The sequence below is a fragment of the Halichoeres trimaculatus genome, unplaced genomic scaffold (assembly GCF_033239565.1).
Source record: "Halichoeres trimaculatus isolate MK-OKI-2021-1 unplaced genomic scaffold, fHalTri1.1 fHalTri1_scaffold_1, whole genome shotgun sequence".
Taxonomy (NCBI): Eukaryota; Metazoa; Chordata; class Actinopteri; order Labriformes; family Labridae; genus Halichoeres; species Halichoeres trimaculatus.
This window is the reverse complement of record NW_027437179.1, coordinates 11,601,215-11,607,660: the sequence shown is the minus strand read 5'-3', so window position 1 is coordinate 11,607,660 and position 6,446 is coordinate 11,601,215.

The window sequence follows — 6,446 nt, the reverse complement described above, 5'->3', positions numbered from 1 at the left end:
CTGAAATTACATGAAATATGTGTCCCCTGAAGAAGCCCATGCCATCCCAGGTGAGAAAAATGCATCCTGAATCAAGTCTGAGGGCTAGAACCTCTATAACGGGTTTTACCACATTGAGCTCAGAACGTAATGTCCGGACCTGAAATTTGGAGCCAAAAATCAAATTTTCAGTTTGGCTGAAATTACATGAAATGTGTGTCCCCCGAAGAAGCCCATGCCATCCCAGGTGAGAAAAATGCATCCTGAATCAAGTCTGAGGGCTAGAACCTCTATAACGGGTTTTACCACATTGAGCTCAGAACGTAATGTCCGGACCTGAAATTTGGAGCCAAAAATCAAATTTTCAGTTTGGCTGAAATTACATGAAATGTGTGTCCCCCGAAGAAGCCCATGCCATCCCAGGTGAGAAAAATGCATCCTGAATCAAGTCTGAGGGCTAAAACCTTTATAACGGGTTTTACCACATTGAGCTCAGAACGTAAGGTCGGGACCTGAAATTTGGAGCCAAAAATCAAATTTTCAGTTTGGCTGAAATTACATGAAATATGTGTCCCCCGAAGAAGCCCATGCCATCCCAAGTGAGAAAAATGCATCCTGAATCAAGTCTGAGGGCTAAAACCTATGTTTTCGGGTTTTACCACATTGAGCTCAGAACGTAAGGTGCGGACCTGAAATTTGGAGCCAAAAATCAAATTTTTAGTTTGGCTGAAATTACATGAAATATGTGTCCCCTGTGGAAGCCCATGCCATCCCAGGTGAGAAAAATGCATCCTGAATCAAGTCTGAGGGCTAAAACCTCAGTAACGGGTTTTACCACATTGAGCTCAGAACCTAAGGTCGGGACCTGAAATTTGGAGCCAAAAATCAAATTTTCAGCTTGGCTGAAATTACATGAAATATGTGTCCCCTGTGGAAGCCCATGCCATCCCAGGTGAGAAAAATGCATTCTGAATCAAGTCTGAGGGCTAAAACCTCTATAACGGGCTTTACCACATTGATCTCAGAACGTAAGGTCCGGACCTGAAATTTGGAGCCAAAAATCAAATTTTCAGTTTGGCTGAAATTACATGAAATATGTGTCCCCTGAAGAAGCCCATGCCATCCCAGGAAAGAAAAATGCATCCTGAATCAAGTCTGAGGGCTAGAACCTCTATAACGGGTTTTACCACATTGAGCTCAGAACGTAAGGTCCGGACCTGAAATTTGGAGCCAAAAATCAAATTTCAGTTTGGCTGAAATTACATGAAATGTGTGTCCCCCGAAGAAGCCCATGCCATCCCAGGTGGGAAAAATGCATCCTGAATCAAGTCTGAGGGCTTAAACCTTTATAACGGGTTTTACCACATTGAGCCCAGAACGTAAGGTCGGGACCTGAAATTTGGAGCCAAAAATCAAATTTTCAGTTTGGCTGAAATTACATGAAATATGTGTCCCCCGAAGAAGCCCATGCCATCCCAAGTGAGAAAAATGCATCCTGAATCAAGTCTGAGGGCTAAAACCTCTGTTTTCGGGTTATACCACATTGAGCTCAGAACGTAAGGTCCGGACCTGAAATTTTGAGCCAAAAATCAAATTTTTAGTTTGGCTGAAATTACATGAAATATGTGTCCCCTGTGGAAGCCCATGCCATCCCAGGTGAGAAAAATGCATCCTGAATCAAGTCTGAGGGCTAAAACCTCAGTAACGGGTTTTACCACATTGAGCTCAGAACGAAAGGTCGGGACCTGAAATTTGGAGCCAAAAATCAAATTTTCAGTTTGGCTGAAATTACATGAAATATGTGTCCCCTGTGGAAGCCCATGCCATCCCAGGTGAGAAAAATGCATCCTGAATCAAGTCTGAGGGCTAAAACCTCTATAACGGGTTTTACCACATTGAGCTCAGAACATAAGGTCCGGACCTGAAATTTGGAGCCAAAAATCAAATTTTCAGTTTGGCTGAAATTACAAGAAATATGTGTCCCCTGAAGAAGCCCATGCCATCCCAGGTGAGAAAAATGCATCCTGAATCAAGTCTGAGGGCTAGAACCTCTATAACGGGTTTTACCACATTGAGCTCAGAACATAAGGTCCGGACCTGGAATTTGGAGCCAAAAATCAAATTTTCAGTTTGGCTGAAATTACATGAAATATGTGTCCCCTGAAGAAGCCCATGCCATCCCAGGTGAGAAAAATGCATCCTGAATCAAGTCTGAGGGCTAGAACCTCTATAACGGGTTTTACCACATTGAGCTCAGAACGTAAGGTCCGGACCTGAAATTTGGAGCCAAAAATCAAATTTTCAGTTTGGCTGAAATTACATGAAATGTGTGTCCCCCGAAGAAGCCCATGCCATCCCAGGTGAGAAAAATGCATCCTGAATCAAGTCTGAGGGCTAGAACCTCTATAACGGGTTTTACCACATTGAGCTCAGAACGTAATGTCCGGACCTGAAATTTGGAGCCAAAAATCAAATTTTCAGTTTGGCTGAAATGACATGAAATGTGTGTCCCCCGAAGAAGCCCATGCCATCCCAGGTGAGAAAAATGCATCCTGAATCAAGTCTGAGGGCTAAAACCTTTATAACGGGTTTTACCACATTGAGCTCAGAACGTAAGGTCGGGACCTGAAATTTGGAGCCAAAAATCAAATTTTCAGTTTGGCTGAAATTACATGAAATATGTGTCCCCCGAAGAAGCCCATGCCATCCCAAGTGAGAAAAATGCATCCTGAATCAAGTCTGAGGGCTAAAACCTCTGTTTTCGGGTTTTACCACATTGAGCTCAGAACGTAAGGTCCGGACCTGAAATTTGGAGCCAAAAATCAAATTTTTAGTTTGGCTGAAATTACATGAAATATGTGTCCCCTGTGGAAGCCCATGCCATCCCAGGTGAGAAAAATGCATCCTGAATCAAGTCTGAGGGCTAAAACCTCAGTAACGGGTTTTACCACATTGAGCTCAGAACCTAAGGTCGGGACCTGAAATTTGGAGCCAAAAATCAAATTTTCAGCTTGGCTGAAATTACATGAAATATGTGTCCCCTGTGGAAGCCCATGCCATCCCAGGTGAGAAAAATGCATCCTGAATCAAGTCTGAGGGCTAAAACCTCTATAACGGGCTTTACCACATTGATCTCAGAACGTAAGGTCCGGACCTGAAATTTGGAGCCAAAAATCAAATTTTCAGTTTGGCTGAAATTACATGAAATATGTGTCCCCTGAAGAAGCCCATGCCATCCCAGGAAAGAAAAATGCATCCTGAATCAAGTCTGAGGGCTAGAACCTCTATAACGGGTTTTACCACATTGAGCTCAGAACGTAAGGTCGGGACCTGAAATTTGGAGCCAAAAATCAAATTTCAGTTTGGCTGAAATTACATGAAATGTGTGTCCCCCGAAGAAGCCCATGCCATCCCAGGTGAGAAAAATGCATCCTGAATCAAGTCTGAGGGCTTAAACCTTTATAACGGGTTTTACCACATTGAGCCCAGAACGTAAGGTCGGGACCTGAAATTTGGAGCCAAAAATCAAATTTTCAGTTTGGCTGAAATTACATGAAATATGTGTCCCCCGAAGAAGCCCATGCCATCCCAAGTGAGAAAAATGCATCCTGAATCAAGTCTGAGGGCTAAAACCTCTGTTTTCGGGTTATACCACATTGAGCTCAGAACGTAAGGTCCGGACCTGAAATTTTGAGCCAAAAATCAAATTTTTAGTTTGGCTGAAATTACATGAAATATGTGTCCCCTGTGGAAGCCCATGCCATCCCAGGTGAGAAAAATGCATCCTGAATCAAGTCTGAGGGCTAAAACCTCAGTAACGGGTTTTACCACATTGAGCTCAGAACGAAAGGTCGGGACCTGAAATTTGGAGCCAAAAATCAAATTTTCACATTGGCTGAAATTACATGAAATGTGTGTCCCCCGAAGAAGCCCATGCCATCCCAGGTGAGAAAAATGCATCCTGAATCAAGTCTGAGGGCTAAAACCTCTATTACAGGTTTTAAAACATTCAGCTCAGAACGTAAGGTCCGGACCTGAAATTTGGAGCCAAAAATCAAATTTTCAGCTTGGCTGAAATTACATGAAATATGTGTCCCCTGTGGAAGCCCATGCCATCCCAGGTGAGAAAAATGCATCCTGAATCAAGTCTGAGGGCTAAAACCTTTATAACGGGTTTTACCACATTGAGCCCAGAACGTAAGGTCGGGACCTGAAATTTGGAGCCAAAAATCAAATTTTCAGTTTGGCTAAAATTACATGAAATATGTGTCCCCCGAAGAAGCCCATGCCATCCCAAGTGAGAAAAATGCATCCTGAATCAAGTCTGAGGGTTAAAACCTCTGTTTTCGGGTTATACCACATTGAGCTCAGAACGTAAGGTCCGGACCTGAAATTTTGAGCCAAAAATCAAATTTTTAGTTTGGCTGAAATTACATGAAATATGTGTCCCCTGTGGAAGCCCATGCCATCCCAGGTGAGAAAAATGCATCCTGAATCAAGTCTGAGGGCAAAAACCTCAGTAACGGGTTTTACCACATTGAGCTCAGAACGAAAGGTCGGGACCTGAAATTTGGAGCCAAAAATCAAATTTTCACATTGGCTGAAATTACATGAAATATGTGTCCCCCGAAGAAGCCCATGCCATCCCAGGTGAGAAAAATGCATCCTGAATCAAGTCTGAGGGCTAAAACCTCTATAACGGGTTTTACCACATTGAGCTCAGAACGTACGGTCGGGACCTGAAATTTGGAGCCAAAAATCAAATTTTCAGTTTGGCTGAAATTACATGAAATGTGTGTCCCCCGAAGAAGCCCATGCCATCCCAGGTGAGAAAAATGCATCCTGAATCAAGTCTGAGGGCTAAAACCTCTATAACGGGTTTTACCACATTGAACTCAGAACGTAAGGTCGGGACCTGAAATTTGGAGCCAAAAATCAAATTTTCAGTTTGGCTGAAATTACATGAAATATGTGTCCCCCGAAGAAGCCCATGCCATCCCAAGTGAGAAAAATGCATCCTGAATCAAGTCTGAGGGCTAAAACCTCTGTTTTCGGGTTATACCACATTGAGCTCAGAACGTAAGGTCCGGACCTGAAATTTGGAGCCAAAAATCAAATTTTTAGTTTGGCTGAAATTACATGAAATATGTGTCCCCTGTGGAAGCCCATGCCATCCCAGGTGAGAAAAATGCATCCTGAATCAAGTCTGAGGGCTAAAACCTCAGTAACGGGTTTTACCACATTGAGCTCAGAACGTAAGGTCCGGACCTGAAATTTGGAGCCAAAAATCAAATTTTCACATTGGCTGAAATTACATGAAATGTGTGTCCCCTGAAGAAGCCCATGCCATCCCAGGTGAGAAAAATGCATCCTGAATCAAGTCTGAGGGCTTAAAACCTCTATTACAGGTTTTAAAACATTCAGCTCAGAACGTAAGGTCGGGACCTGAAATTTGGAGCCAAAAATCAAATTTTCACATTGGCTGAAATTACATGAAATATGTGTCCCCTGAAGAAGCCCATGCCATCCCAGGTGAGAAAAATGCATTCTGAATCAAGTCTGAGGGCCAAAACCTCTATAACCGGTTTTATCACATTGAGCTCAGAACGTAAGGTCGGGACCTGAAATTTGGAGCCAAAATCAAATTTTCACATTGGCTGAAATTACATGAAATGTGTGTCCCCTGAAGAAGCCCATGCCATCCCAGGTGAGAAAAATGCATTCTGAATCAAATCTGAGGGCCAAAACCTCAGTAACGGGTTTTACCACATTGAGCTCAGAACGTAAGGTCGGGACCTGAAATTTGGAGCCAAAAATCAAATTTTCAGTTTGGCTGAAATTACATGAAATGTGTGTCCCCCGAAGAAGCCCATGCCATCCCAGGTGAGAAAAATGCATCCTGAATCAAGTCTGAGGGCTAAAACCTCTATTACAGGTTTTAAAACATTCAGCTCAGAACGTAAGGTCCGGACCTGAAATTTGGAGCCAAAAATCAAATTTTCACATTGGCTGAAATTACATGAAATGTGTGTCCCCTGAAGAAGCCCATGCCATCCCAGGTGAGAAAAATGCATCCTGAATCAAGTCTGAGGGCCAAAACCTCTATAACGGGTTTTACCACATTGAGCTCAGAACGTAAGGTCCGGACCTGAAATTTGGAGCCAAAAATCAAATTTTCAGTTTGGCTGAAATGACATGGAATGTCAGTCCCCTGAAGAAGCCCATGCCATCCCAGGTGAGAAAAATGCATCCTGAATCAAGTCTGAGGGCTAAAACCTCTGTTTTCGGGTTATACCACATTGAGCTCAGAACGTAAGGTCGGGACCTGAAATTTGGAGCCAAAAATCAAATTTTTAGTTTGGCTGAAATTACATGAAATATGTGTCCCCTGTGGAAGCCCATGCCATCCCAGGTGAGAAAAATGCATCCTGAATCAAGTCTGAGGGCCAAAACCTCTATAACGGGAT